The sequence below is a fragment of the Anarrhichthys ocellatus genome, unplaced genomic scaffold (genome assembly GCF_004355925.1).
Source record: "Anarrhichthys ocellatus isolate YVR2014 unplaced genomic scaffold, GSC_Weel_1.0 scaffold11, whole genome shotgun sequence".
Classification (NCBI taxonomy): Eukaryota; Metazoa; Chordata; class Actinopteri; order Perciformes; family Anarhichadidae; genus Anarrhichthys; species Anarrhichthys ocellatus.
The window spans coordinates 7,030,722-7,046,974 of NW_022280041.1; the positions used below are offsets into that span (position 1 = coordinate 7,030,722).

General features: G+C 41.1%; 1 protein-coding gene across 29 annotated transcripts in view; it reads left to right on the forward strand.

Moving 5' to 3' along the window:
- The window catches only part of LOC116385427 (receptor-type tyrosine-protein phosphatase delta), a 327,744-nt gene that overhangs the window by 127,666 nt on the left and 183,825 nt on the right, over positions 1-16,253 (forward strand). For all 29 annotated transcript variants that reach the window (XM_031850888.1, XM_031850897.1, XM_031850902.1 and 26 more), the window contains one exon: positions 7,011-7,054. The gene's annotated coding sequence lies outside the window, so the exon portion shown is untranslated. The remainder of the gene's footprint in view (positions 1-7,010; positions 7,055-16,253) is intronic.

Below are 16,253 nucleotides of genomic sequence, written 5' to 3' on the forward strand. Positions count from 1 at the left end.
GATGTAATGTGTTGCGAAGTTTTAAAAGAGGAGCATTGGCTCAGGGGCCACATACAGTACATCATTCTAAAATGTGATTTTGGGAGAAATTCAGAGGATTGTTTTTCCAGATTTAACTCGGGCCTGAAACACTCAAATCTGTTCTCGGAGGAGAAAATCCCTGCCCGGGGCCTGTGCGATGATGTAGCTGAGGAAAACACATTCAGCGGGGTATAAATATTGCACGGTGAGTACATGCAGGGCTTTTTAGCCAATGAATTATTACAAAGTCCAGTGGCTTTATGCCAGCCTCAGAATATATCTCGTTCAGCTTCACCCTGCAATAAGCTGTGGCTGGGGAATTGTGGTTATAGGCACGCCACAAATAACTACCAACGATACTAGGAATCCATCACGCTCATCCCACATGTTGTGTGCTTACACTTGAGCGCTCTCAACATCAGCCGGTTATCAAACACACACACACACACACACACAGGAGTAAGAATTGCCTGTGAGGCCTGAGTCAGGGCATAAAAGTCCTCTTAAAATGCATATTACGGCATATAGAATCCAGTACAGTATACTATATTACAAATGATTTTTTTTCACATTTACTCCATGAACACATGCAGCGCAGTGTGTGTTCTGTGTGTGTTCTGTGCTGTCGGGAGTTGGGACTGAGAGGGGAACTGTTTACCGAATACTCACCTTTAGGATGCTTTGATAGACGGTTTATCCCCCCACAGAGTAAAGAGGGCCAGCTCCTCGTGCTCACTCTTAGGAGAGCATATCTGCATGAATGGGGATGAGTCTGTTCGCTCAACACCAGTAGAACACGGGTTGTGAAATGAGTCCATCTTCGGCTTTATTTTTTCTGCTAAATCACTTTTCAATTGCACGAGATAATCATGTAACTCAGCGGAGTGTGAAGTTAATGGTTAATACATCTGATTGTGCCGACACGGCGAGAATAAAGGAAGATCAAAAATAAGCATCTAAATGGGAAAGGACTTTTGCTCTGTGCTCTGCATTGTTGAACCAAAGAAATGTCGGGCAGGTTGGGTCCTTTGGTGATTAGCAAAAAAAAAAAAAAAAAAAGCATAATCCCCAGACTGCTGACATATTTCTTTTGAAAACCGCCTGTCTGAAAAAAGACAGATATGCGCTGGCAAACGGATCAAATCTGTTTCATGTCAGATAAGCAGCCAGCGCTTTCCCAGGGAGAATCTTTACTAAGCCACAAACAGACAGGATTAGAGTTTGAAGTACTGACCATAGTAGATCAGGAATATACAAAAAAATAGACAATATTAAATGATTAGTGACAACTGATGATAACCTCCAAATGACTTCCTTGAATACAGTCCGTACTTCTGCAACGTGTGCTCTGTGAATCAGCACGCTCAGTTCAGAGGATAAGCTGCGGGACCGAATCCATAACCTTCCCTAATTTGTTGTAACAAATGTGCTAATTCTCTGACATTACAGCTGCTATTGTGATTATTAGGACGCGAGCAGAGACATTGCATTTCCTCTGCAAAGCAGCAGAGCCGAGCCACCGTGTGTGTGTTTAATGAAATGCATGGATTTAACTCAAGGCACTATGGATGAGGCGTTTAAGTGCGGTGCATATTTCATGGCCGTTAACTGCTCACGGGCTGCTCATTAGTCGCGTGACAGTTAATGCTTCTGGGTGCCTTTTGAAATGCATTACAAGATCTCGCTGTCAAGCACATAAACACTGGCACATGTGCATACGGACAGCATTAACAATAGCTTATGGATGTGATTAGTTACACTGTTCCTCATGGTGTAGCAAATATATGTGGTAAACGTCCACATGGGAAAAATCAAGTGTTATTATCCACTCAAGTAAAACCTCTGTAAATGATCACAATCCCCAAAAGGAATGAAAGAGAAATGCTACATTTCCTTCAGAGACAAACCTTCAGCTGTTTAAACTGTCCATTCACATCCTGGATATATAATAATAATCAGATTTATACTTTTGGCTATTTTTCAGTCAAATGAGGGTGTTGTGTCAACCTGTATCCAGTGTATTACAACCACAAGATGGTGCTGTGCATCACCGTTTGCCCTCAAAGGGACTCCGTCTGAGGCAGTTTACCTCCCATCATTAAAGTGATTGGCTTCCATTTGCTTTTATTTGCCATAGCGATATAGATTTACATGTGGTATTAAATACAAATGTGTCTTTATCACTGGCCTCTGGTTTGATTTTTTACAACAAACTAAATTAACTTTTATAGGATTATTCTTTAAAGTAAATACAGGTTGCAGTGCTTTTAGCTTACTTGGTGTTATCTACATCTCTTCAATTGCAAATTCAACTTACTAAATATTCAAGTAAACAATGCTGTGGATTTTAATCACTCTCTTATGGGCAGGTACATTTCTAGAACAAGACTACTAAAAAAAGAGAAATACTCATTTTAACTTTAAAGGTGTCCATCAGACCAAACATGAATGAGAATTAAAACACTCATTGCTTTCTGCCTGTGAAGCTTTATATGTGCATATAAATACATGTATTAATATACTGTATTCAAGAAGAATCATGATAATAAAATAGTATGTATTGAAATTATCGTAAAATCCAGCAGATGGCAGTCTGTCGATACGGAATCCTCCTCCTCACAGCTCTGAGTAGGTGTGCCTCCAGTCATCAGGAGAGGTCCCTTACTTGCAATGTCTACTCTGCACAGTATGACAGGCGACAGCAAAGTGACGGCACAACGGCACATTTATTGCTGCTGTAATGAAGTACGCAAGCTATTTGGATGTGGAATTAAAAAAAATAAAAAAAATGCATGTGGATTAATGCCTGCATGAGATAGTCACCGCTCACACACACACACCTCTGCAGTGCTTTTCCCTCCTTCATTTTCTCCCCTTATATCTCTCGCACTCCATCGCTCACTCTTGCACAAAGCCGAATGGCGTCACCACCCACCACTTGCGTGCGCACACACACACACACACACCCCGCACACACCCCTCCACGCCATCTGTCTGTGCAGCGGCCCGTGTCTCTGGCACTGGGAGCAGTTGGGAGCAAGAGAGTGAAAGAGAAAGTGTCTCTTGGCTCTGTAGTCTTGAATGCCACTTCCTCTCTTCTTCCTCCTGCTGTGCTGTTGCCTATCAAATGCTCTCACGACATCACACTGTCCGCCGATGGGCTCTCCTACTATCATTACAGCCATGCTTGATGCCATTTGGAGAAAAATCAAATCCTCCCCTTGCTGGAACCTTATGAGCAAAAGAGATGGAGGACATGGGCTCGGTGTTTCCAGTGATTTCACCTCACAGCTATGAGAGCTCATTTCAGCTTAGTTCATTAACCACGGGATCCTCGCAAATGTTAGGATTGAGCCCACAACTCAACAAGAGGAAAAACATACATGGCTGATTAGCATATGCATTAGGTGTTTCAAATGAATTCCACAGATGGCAGCTCTACTCTCACCGTGTTGGTAAAAGCTGGGAGGGACAGAGTCTATCACTGAGTGATTGCAGGAAGAATCTGGATGTTGCTTGACTGATATTAGTACCTCTCCTGAAAGAAAGCTGCATGTTGTTGTTCTTTGGGCTTCCTGGTTATATTTACCAGCATGAGTTCATTGTAAGTATAAAACACAATACATGAGCCAGGGAATCACAGTGTCTGCACACAGCATAATGAGAAAAATCCACAGGCATATAGGTGATTCTCTGTCATCAAGATTCCCTTCTCTTTTCAGTGGATTTTCATAACCATGCAGCTTTACAGAGAGCTTTGTAGGCAGCTTAAGTAATTTGAACAAATATGCATTCCCTCTCTCTCAGTCTCTTCCATTTAAACAGCAAGCGAAAGTGCCTTCATAACGGCGCTATATTCAACTGGAGTGATAAGAAATGGCAGCTATCAGCAGGCGCTTTGGAAGCCGCATATAACAGTTATTTTGTGCGTATATAAAAATTGATTTATGTGGCCTATCACTTAGCAGGCGCGCAATATGTGGATGAATGTGGGCTAATATAATATTATGGAATGAGTGAGAGGGTTAAGGGAAGGACCAGCTGCTGCCTCAAGGTGAGAAAAGCATGATCAATGTCCAAATACATTTATTAAGACAGCATTTTTCAATATCTAAGGCAATGTGAGACTGTCTAGACACTGCATATCATGCAGATTAAATATATATACAGTATATATATATATATATATATATATACTATATACTATATACACACATACATAAAATGTGATCATGTTTCATTGACATTTCATACATTACTTTTTTTAAATTTCAACTACATACATAGAGTACTTATTATATTTTAGATATATTACAAAATTAAGGGACTGTATTAAAAAAAAGTTTTAATATTTTCTTTGACCATCTTGTATATTTCAGTCACTATTTCATTTTAAAATCAAAGACACGTTTGTCTTGTAAACAATAGTTCATAAAAGCTACTTTTCTGTTCTCCTACCCATTAAATGCAGTAAGGAGAAATAGGTTCTGTCGGGAGCAAACAGCCTCATGTTTACCCATTTGCGCAGAGCTGGTGCCATGTCCAGACTTGTAAATCAGGCCCATTGAGGTAGCATAATGCTGATGATTATGACAGCCAGTCGCATGGGAGTGATAGAGGGACGTTGAGTTATGGGCTTGGGGAGGATGCCCAGAACTGGAGAGTCTCACAAATGGAGAAGCACTTTCACCAAAACACAAGTCCCCAGATGGGGACTAATGCAGCAGTTGGCGGCTGTGGCACCCAAATGAGGGCACATTAGCTGCTCAAAACCCAGAGAATAGTGAAGTATGTTTGTTTTTTGTATTTCACAGTTCTGCCGCTTCACTCTATTACTGCTAGATTATTTGTCAAAAAACACACAGACTGAACAAGAGAGCGAGAGACAGCCAAAGTATTTTGAAAGTGTCTTTTTGTTGCTAATGCCATTGCAAAGCATCACTTAACCAGATCACTCCGAGTCGGGAGATGCAATCCCGTTCACTAGATTCCTAAAGAATGTCCCGTTTGTATTCTGCTTTATTCATTCGACTCCCCTTTGCGGATGAGCGATCATTCATTCGCATTGATTGTCAGCCATGATAATATAATCAGGCGTAAAGCCTGACAAGGCTGGCCGGTCCGATAGATCAGAGCGGCTGACAGCAGAGCTATGCACAGGTCATAAACCCTCACCTTCCCTGTTTGACCCCACATCAATTTGGCTCTTTCCAATATGAATGCAAATAACAATGCATTTTTGGTGACATGTTTATGGTTATCTCTGTATCTCCACTCGCTCCGCCTGCTGCCCCTAAATGTGCTGATGTCACCGAGCTAATGGGAATGAGAAAGGTAACCTATTGCTCACTAGTGGTCAGCTCACCACCACCCTCCCCTCCAACACCTCCCCAAAACATAAACAAAGCGTTCAAGCATGCCCTTGCTGTCACACACACACACACACACACACGCATACACACATGCATATGTCCTCTACCCCAGTCACTTGTGTATGCATTGAGCTGATAAGTACTGCGGTTCATTTTCCTCATGGCAAAGCACAGTAAAAAACTGGGGAGTAATAATTGCTTTGGGGGGGGGGGAGACGAGGATGGCTAAATATGCTTGATTGCCTCCTAAGCTTTGGTGCTGTGTAATGAAATATGGCTTCTGCAGACAGGAGCTCCCGTGCGATAGCTTTCTTGTCCCTTTCTCACTTGCTTTTTTTTTTTTTTTTTTAACCCCTTTGCTCTTCTGTTCTGGCATTTCGTCTTTGCTCACCCGTTGCCTTTGTTGCAGAATGGAGTCCATCAAAGCTTGTGTTGCCATTGAACACTTATCTTAGCTATAATGTAATAATTACGGGGGGCAAATCCAGCCTAATTGAGTATTCCTCGCCACATCATGACGGCAGGCGCCCTAATATTCCTCTGTTCTACAATTTAATTTGTGGATTCATTAGCATGAACAGGGTGTATGGAGAGAAAGCCGATAACAAGGAACTTAGCAAAAACACCGCTGATGAAGTCAGATTGAAGATTGCTCACCTGGATAATTATGTTTCCCTGTCACTTACACGATAGGAGTCTAAAACTCAAAATAATAAAAATGCGTTTCCACGAAGACCTTTTAATGCGACTAAATATCCAGTTGGCTTGTTTGCTTTCTGCTTTTACATAAAAAGCAGACACACACACACACACAGGAAATTGACAATGAATTAGCACAAATGAGAAGTGTTTGGCAGACAGACTACTGTATTCATGACTTTCATAATCAGAACTGCTAATATTCATTTGACTGCCATGAAGCCCGACAATAATATTTGAAAGATAATGAGTCAAAATTAAAGCTCGCGCACTGAAGCTAAAAAAAAAAAATGTTTATCCCCAACTCATTTTTTGTTGTAACCACCCAAAGCACATTTCACTCTGTTGGTTAAATAAGTAGCTAATCGTTTACACGAATATTAGACCACAGGCTTGTATGGGCACAGCAGCATCTGCTAATGCATTTAGCAGGAAAATAGCCCGAGAAAATCCCAGCACATTAAATGCAAGACTTTTTTTTTTCCTCCTCTTTCGCTTCCAGAATAACTCACAAGCCTAATTTGTTGTGCTACTTAAAGGAAAATGTAATTACACTTGTTTTCATTATAATTCACGAAGCCAATCGATAACTGTTGTGAAGTCATTCTCTGCCGCACACGCAATTTTCTGTTCCTTCAAATGAAATTTGGTTGGGAAACAAGTATCCTGTATGTCTTTACTATATATTATGTATGTCCAATAATGGTGCGGAGTAATTAGCTAATTAAAATGAACACAAAAATAAGAGTTTTACGCCAAATATTGTACAGTAAACTTCATTGGTGCTTTGTTTTTATCAAGCGTTCCGTTCCTTGCCGTTTGTAATACATGTAAATGTCTGATCCTTACTCCATAGACAGGCTGATGAAGCTATTCATCCCTATCCTGTTCTCCTCTCTGTCTCTCTCATTTATGCAGTTCTCTTTCCTGAGACGTCAACCACAGGATGAGGCCTGCGGCAGGTAAGAGACTGAAAAGAATAGCTGATGAGTGTCGTACAAGAATGTTCTGACCTCTGTTTTGCTTCATTTCCCAATTCGACGAATCAAGGGCGCCCACATGGTGCGTTATTATCTTTTATGCCTGCACATTTTAAAGCCAAAGGTTACAGCTGATCGTGGATCCAAATAATCCTTCTTTGTTAAAAGAAGTTTGGAGACAGGACAGAGTCGTAGTCACAGATATCAAGTGATATCAAATCAAGTGCTAAACTGAATCTCGACTCCAGCTCAATCCCTCCCATCTCCTGTCCTGCGATGGGGCGGGGGAAACAGACTATATCTGGCAACCTAAACCTTTTTAAAGTGACTGAGAGAGTGAGGGAGACTGACTGGCACTGATGGGACCAGACTAGGACTGTGCGATGCTGTGCTGCACTGCGCCCAGGCCTCACAAGCCTGATTGATAGAGTGTGATGAGACTGTCACTGAGCAAGGAGAGCAGCAGAGAGATAGGCTAGATGGAGGGAGGGAGTGAAGTGGGCTGACCAGGGTAGAGAGATAGGGAGAAATAAATTTGAGAACATGTGAAGGATGAAGTAGGGGAATGGAGTGGCTGGATGGAATGTGTTTCGGACACTTGAAGGATGGGGAGGTGGAGGGGTAGGGGGTCACTGGTGGAGAGGTGAGCCAGATACTGGAGGGCTGAAGGCTCCACCTATATGCAAGTTAAGTTTGGCAGAGACAGATTTAGTTGACATGATATGTCGACAAAACCGCATAAATCTCAACATGTGTTGAGAATAAAACGTCTGAAGCAATTATGACAAATGATGGTTGGTTCATCCAAGTTACAACAAGATAACCCCCACATAGTTTCCCTTAATTCTGCTATCAGGCCAAGGGGATTTTTTTATGATGAGGTTTTGCGATATCCGTCTTTTCCATCTCTGCCTCAATACAATGGAGCTTGTGTTTTTCAATTCTGCGAGTAACCACAAACACAAATATATTCAATGCCATTGTCATGCTGAACATGAAAAGCATTCAATGTACATGCATATTTTGGAATGCAAGTCTAACGTTGCATGCAGTGCACAAATGCAGCACTCATAGCAAATTAGTAATATAAAGTATATAAAGTTAAATGCAAAAAGACAAGGCTGGTATGTGAAATATCTGATGTCGGAAATAAAGCATACAATTGGCAACGTCACATTATTTTGAAACACGTTGAACATTTAAATTTGTCACCGCATTGATTAATGTAAAAACACATCGTCCATATTAAAATGCAGATGGGGAAAGTTAGCCACGACTCTTTTGATCCTCAGAATTACATATTGTATGTTGTCCATATAAAGGTCATAAATAGTTACTGGCTTGTTTATCAGGTCCATCAGCAACTGCTTGGGACACAATATTAGATCTTGTGGACACATGGCATCTTGGCAGTGAATGGAATACAGGCTGAGCTAAAGCCCTGTTCTGGGAATTCCACAGTTAGTGATTTCAGACTCAATAAAGGCGCCATGTTTTACTTTTATCCTTGCCTGAGGAAAGAAGGCTGACTCACCAGAACGGCAAAGTTATTATTAGTTCCTCACATGTGTGGAGAAAAGCTATGCGTATGTGTGTGTGTGGGTGTGTGTGTGTGAGAGACAGTCAGAGAGAAAGAGGCTGAGCTCCAGCAGCAGTGGTAAGTGCATGCAGGAGCAGCATGAGGAGCTCTTATCTGCCGCCTGCCAAGCCCTGAACGGGGCGCCCCGACTCACGCTCTCCCTCCCTTCCCTCTGTCCCTCTCTGGCACGGCTCCTCCACTAGTCTGCTAAAGGCAAGGCGACCAGGTGAAATGAGCAATTCCCATTCAGGGACAGGAGCGCCGCGCTGACTCGCCCTGTGAAATGGCTGCTCACTTTGGCAGATCAATGCACTCCCTTTCCCTCGCGCACTGCCACTGAGTGATAGCCAGGAAGCAAAATAAGGGGGGGAGGTGGTTTTGTGCGTCTGTTTGTTTGTGTATGTATATGTGTGAGCGTGTGGAGGGGGTAGGGTGTTAGCAGGGCATTTAATGATATTTGCCATGGCTGCTCTGACTGAGCGCTGTTGAAGGAAAATGGGATATGCTTTGCATATACTCAAAAGACATGCAATATTGCTGTTGCCTCTTTGGGAAGAAAAAGTGGCGTTCGCAGTCCCACCGGATATGAGAATATTCAGCCAGTGGACTGGAAATTGTGCAGATATGAATGATATTAGTGGCCGTCATTAAAATGCTTAGTTCTGGCAAAAATGATTTCCATATCTCCACAGTGATGAAGCTCATATGTCAAACATTATAGCAAATTGGCACTGGTTGGGCATATATTTTCAAGGGTAAAACGGTGAGTTGATATGATATGTGCATAATCTTGGGTAATTTTGGACCAGGTAATCATACAGACACAATAACCTGTGGATTGTACGTTCATTGCATACCATGTCTTTGTTCTTTAAAAAGATGACACAGGATGTAATGAATCAGGAATGTGAAAAAGTCTATTTAATGATGACAGCATATATAATAATGTATAACTTCAAATGTATAGCTCCTGAGTCATTTGTAAAAATGACTGCTGACTTGTTTATGATCCACAGTATTACTGAAAATTCATATATATTGTGTTGTTGAAGACCGATAATTATGCTCAATTGGCTTCTTTCTAATGAATCATCACCATGGAATATTCACTCGCACTCTGACCACATCCTGCACTTGCTGGGACCCTGAATCATGTTTGGCTGCGGATGATTCCAACAATGCACTTTGTTGATTGGTTACATCATTGGCTCATGAGTGCCAAGTGATTCATGGTCAAATCTATTATTTAAATCTCAAAACTCATCCATAAATGTATCATTTCATGATTAACGCTCATGATATTTTCCTCATCTGAACAAAGACATCAGATTCGTAGACATTACAGAGTAAGCGACATAGACACACAAAGTGTAATTGTGATTTTTGTATATATGATTTTGATCTTACTACAGTGTTTATAAAGCTCAAGCCTTTCAGCAGGGTAGCCTTGGGTACTACATCTGTCAGGACCGTCAATACTATTGACCGAGTCTAATAAACTATGCTGAATAATCTGCACCAGAAGAAAATATATCGAATTGGATTATCCAGATATCAATGTGTCCTCTTAATGTGAAGACATGTAATTAAGATGAAAAGCAATACGGCCACTCCAAATAAAAATTATGATTTTGTTGACTTTACAAGTCTCAGTTCTACAGCTTTTGGAGTAGTGGCTACTGAGCAATCTTGTTAGAAATCCAATTTCCGACTTGGCAATCCTTACTTTCTGCTAAAAATTATCTCATATTTCTGAATTTGAAATGCAGATGTCTTCACTCAAACCAAGGCTCTGATTTGACGACTCTAATCTTGTTTTATCCCCTTGATTGGTTAAACAAAATCAATAATCACATGTCTCTCCATTTATATTATAGGGGAACCATAAGGCTTCACTTTGTCTTTTGCAGAAACATTGTTTTTCTGTATTTGCATTATGCTGATGATACAGTATTTATCCTGACTCAAATATTGTTGTTTTCTCTATCGATGTCTCCAACTGGATTACCAAACAATGAACACAAATTCCATCTCATTGTAAACTGTTAGAGGCTGGATCCGTCCACAACAAGACAAGGTCTTATCTTTACAATATGACAAGTCGGGATTCAGTGGTTTCTTACAATCTCTCAATATACCCATCAATCAATCTCACTAAAACTTCCATCAAATATAATTTACCTCGGAATTTAGTCATGTTTTGCATCCGACGGTGTTCCTTAACGCATAGCAAACAGCTGTGTACCTCATTGGAGGGGCAGATTGAAATGTGTGAGAAAATGAAATCACCTTACTCCCTCTTGTAAATAATGGAGTGATAGTCTCTTAGCAATGCAGACCACTTCAGATTCATTAAAAAAAGTGCTTACCAAATCAAAGCCGACTTAAAACGGCATACTGAACAAACAGAAGAAAAGCTCTGCCGTAATGAATGAGCAATGAATTAGGGATTCAGTTTGAATAAGGAAGTACAGGAGCACCTGACCTGAAGCTAAATTCTATGCAAATTATAAAAAAGAGCCTTTTACAGTGATGTCATGATTGTAGATGGTGTCATTATCATTTAGTAGAACACATACTCCAAAGACTTTTTTTTTTTTACAGTTTTACAATTCTATTTTACAAGCTCATTAAATATTTGACTGACTAACTGACTGGCTTACTGACCTATACATTGGCCAAAATGAATGACTCATCCTGAAACCTTTGCTTTTGACTGGATAGGATCCCTTAAGGATATGTATTTTAGTGATGGATGTCGCAGACAAATTGATTTAACCTTTTTTGCTACTGTTCGGTGAGGTCCCTTATTATAAAACAGCGGCTACAAGTCAGACTTGTTACTGTTCTAAAAGATAATCTATTCTCTTTTCCATCCCTTTTCCAAACTTCTGAAGCCTCTCAACATCAGTGGAGCCCGAGTTGAAAATAAAGTCAGCCCTATGCAGACATGACAGCAATAAAGTGCACTTGATTACATGGTTGAAAGTAAGGACAAGGAGACCGAAGAGCACAGGATAAGAAAATAGAAAAGAGCACCGCCTCTCAGCTCTGATCGCTCTGAACATCTTTAAGGTAGAAAGTCCTGTTTGTGTGCAGTCTTGACAGAGGCAGGTGCAGGAGGGTTGCATCTTGGTCATCAGCTGTCAAGGCAGTAATGAACATTGTTTACTAGTAATACCATGCGCTGCCACATTTCAGGGTGGGAAATGTCAAAGTGTCCATTTTCCCCAAGCTAGTCTGAAGCAACACTGTCAAGGCTTCGGCTGTAAACAATAAGAAACGAGAGGCAAGACAGCAACAAGGAGCTTTCTCCGTTTCACCCATTACAGTCAGAGTGAGTGGGGAAGAGTGGTAGAATGTCAAACCTATAAAAAATAGAGATGCTTGGATAGGGGAGAAATAGTGGATTCCAAGTGGATTGTATTCGGCAGACACATGATGATAGCTGTTAAACAAAACGGAGGGAAGGAGAGCAGGAGTGGCTGAGAGAGAGAGAGAGAGAGAGAGAGAGAGGCACAAAGACACAAGAAGACAGACAGAGGATACGAGACAGACAGGCAGAGAGACACCTGCTGTTGCATCACCTGCTGTAATAATAGTGTTGACATTCAAATAGAAAGCTCTGACAATAGGAGCGGGCTGATGCAGCACCCGGTATGCAAATAAAAAGAACACATCAGGGAATATTAGCTAGCGTCAGGAATTTCCATCGTACACATTGAATACCACTTGACCCTTTGACATCCTACAAGTGCTTATGTATTATGTGTGTGTGTGTGTGTGTGTGTGAGAGAGAGTGTGTGTGTGTGTGTGTGTGTGTCCAGGCAAGCACAGTTAACACATTAAATGAGCGGATTTGCCACTTAAGTCTTCATTTCATACTAACCCCAAATGTAAGGCTTTGAATAGAACTATGTTGTTCATGCATCTTTGTTCATAATATACACGCATAGGCACAGCCACTTCAAAAATGCACTGTCTGTGTTCAGTGTGACATTGAAGAGCGGGGAGATTCCACGCCTGATGCAAAAATTTAGAGAATATTTTATATCTTATTACCGCAAAATAAAAACAAGACGCGTGGCACAAGAGGGGAGTGCACGGCAGGCTCGCCGAAACGTTGGAAAATGTTTTTTTCTGGCACACACGTTGCTGGTGACGCATCTCTAGCAACGCGTCTTGTTGTGATCAGCCCCTTCGAATGTACTGAAGCCTTCTGAAGCAATTAGGTAAACCTGTGCTGTAGTGTATAGGCTTTGTTTTCTTTGATTGGCATTCCAATTTCACTCACACCGCCACCCCTTCCTTCTTGCTGTCATGCTATCTCGAATACCCAGGTTAAACATAATTCAAAAACAGAAAGGATCATTTGTTGGCAAATTCATTCTCGACACTCTCTTTCATGCACCCCACATGGTCCCTTAGAGCCTATCTATCAAAATCCGATTCAGCTGATATCACATTCACCATTGCACAAATTTCACTTCCTTTTAAATGCTCAGCAGTCTTTTGTATCAATGTAGACCTATGGTGACTGGAGTAGAAACTTTCCATGTTTGAACTGGAATTTGAAGGACTGCAGACGTCAGCAGATCCTCACTGATGTACAGGTCAATACATATTATAGTAAAAGCAATATGGTCAATATGGTGCTCTCACATTACCAGCTTTGTATTTGGTTGCTTTCAAAAGCTGTGGCCCTTTCTACAGCACTTTGATGATGAATTTGATGGTTTAACAGCACTGTGATTGTTTGTCTTGTCGGATTCTTTCTGGCAAAATAAAAAAAAGAAATTGAACACAGAGAAGAGCTTCAATTGTCCACTATACAGCGAATAAACTCTATTATGGCCTGCTGTTCCATGCTCTAGATGTATTGGGTGTTTTCCATCAATGCTCTTTGGAAAGACCTGTGCACTTTGGAGCGTAGGCTTGCCAAATTACCATTACCATTTTATACAACTCCCAAAAACACACCTTTATTGACTTGCCTTTACGTAATCATCTTTAACTAATTGGTCTTGACCTACTTCCTAATGAAGTGCGCTCAAAATTCCGATCATAAATATAGGCTGTCTCGATGCGCAGGATTGGAACTCAGCTCTGTCCGCATGTGTGTCCACACTTCAAAGCGACCTGCTTGATTGGATAGTGATCAGCATTTTTTTTGTGGTTAAAACCTTTTTGAAAGTGTTTATGTTGAAGCAGGATCTGGAAAATGTTGGGTTGACCCAGACCGAGGTCTCAGCGGATTTCCCCCTCTCTTCCCTTTGTGGGGGGGAAGATGGTGATACCAGACCCATGTTTGATATGTCGCCCGGATTGTGCCCACATGCTGTCCACACCTCTCACTGAGATCTAAAGTCAATGCGAGTCAAGCCACCTCGGCATTTAGTCAGGCTTATCAGAACCCAATGCAAGCAAGATCCCATCTCAGAGCATACAGACTTGACCTTGAGTGCATCCTGGCATGATCGGATGAGAAAAGTTGCATTGAAAAGACAAGTGTAACCACAGCCTCTGTTTTTCCCTGATGGCTAGCTAATGCTCGCCACTGTGCAGTGCGCTCTGCTCTCATACTGCGGTTACACTTTGATCCACCTAGTCGTCACAGACGTGTAGTGCCCACGTTTCAGTTCATCCCCAGGTGAACACCGTTAGCTTCAGCCTCTTGTGACCGCAAAGAGTATTATAACAACAAACACCTAGAAAAATGATCCTGATTATAAAAACAAAAACATTTTTCACCTGTTTTTCCAGCTGTATTTCCTTTTAGGGACCTCAGAAGGATTATCCTGGCAAAAACCTTTTTTCACCTGTTCTTAAGTCATAAACACAGGAGAGAAACTATTTAGATCAGAATTTTTCTCACTTGCCGCTCAGGGCTTCCAAAGTATCGCTCATAAGAAAATCACAAAAGCCTTTTGCAAGAATATGGCAAAAAGGCCATCAGTTGAACTGGCGTGTAGTTGTGCAATCAGCTCTGCACATTTCTTTAACCCTAGCAGAATCAACATATGTAATTAATGAGGCCCTAACTTTGAGCCTTCTGGCAACATAATATTTGAAATCTTTAAAATGATCTGCACTCTCTCTCTCTCACTGCTACATTGTGAACACTTTACGAATTATCAGCTGCTGTCTTTTACAAACAACTTAATATGAAAATATGTTATGTTTTAATTCGCCTAGCTTATCCATGTTGGTTTACATCTGTATGACTAAAAGCAGCTCATATTCAGCTGATGTTACAGCCCAGTCTCCCTAGCAACAGTCTCCATATTGATCCATTTTCCAGCATATGATGAATGCCATTTTTCAGGGCAACTGGAGGAAATGCTGTGATGTTTATATGGCGAGGCAAGAAGTATGGTTAAGCTGGTGTCTGATTTTCATGCCAGAGTTCAATCCACAACCAACAATTGTGATTGGCCTTCAAGCTATCAATAACACAATCTTGAGTTTTACTTTCCTAATTATAATTATACCAATTACAGGAATGCAACATTTAAAAAAAAAGTAGTGTATAAGGCAAAGAACATTATCATCTAAATCCCGGGTTGAGCAAAAGTGGCCAATACCAGAGTTCTGTCTGGCATAGGGTTAATAAATTAATACTGTCATAAGAAAGGACCTGCAATTATTGTCATTGTGCTCGTTTTAGTCGTCCATGGAGGGGAAATTATTGAAAAATAAGACTGTAGCATTGACTATCTCAATGTATTCAAAATAAGAAAGAAAGGAACTGCTCCGATTTATACAAGGGAGCAGAAGAGCGCTGGCAAGCTTGAGCGACTTTAACGTTTTCTATGGGAAATGAGATTTGGTCTAATATCCATTCGCACAGCATCCCAGCATGTATGCTAATGCCCTGTCTTGACCACTAATACACAGCAGAAAATGTGGGCTAAATAAAATGAAGGAAAAAGGCTGTGAAATATAATTCTGAATGGCTATAACGACTACAGTATCAGCACTCTTGGATCTGTAATTCTTCATTCGGATGTTCTCATTTGTATCCACACCTGTGTCATTCACAGCCTTACGTCTTAACCTAATTTCATGGTCTGCAGGTTTGGATGGATGGCTCTGCTGCAACTTGTACACTGAAGGAAGGGGAAGGAGAGAGAGAGAGAGAGTACCATGAGTGTGTGTTTGCACTCACACAAAAACACAATTGTGTAAGAGCGAATGGAGGAGAGAGAGCAGGGGGGGTTGTGCTGCTACAATAGCATAGAGAATTCTAGTCACTGCCAGAAATTACCCTTTTAACCTTGTACTTTTGTGTTAACAGATTTACATTAAGCTCCTCTTGGTAGCTGACAGGGAATTGGGGTTTTAAAGACTGAGTGTTAGTGAATGATCAGAGTTTAACTCTTTTTTTTTGGTAATGCGCTTCGATTACAGTAAACTCTGTCAACACCACACAACTTAAACCGATACGATATATTGCAGAATTCGGTAACAGCAATTGTTATTGCCATATTCATGATGCGAATGTTACATGAGCCATGGTCGACTGGAACAGCTAGAGCAGGAAAAAGAAGACAACTGAAAGCAAATACCACGGTGGACATTGTACATAATGCACCCAATAAC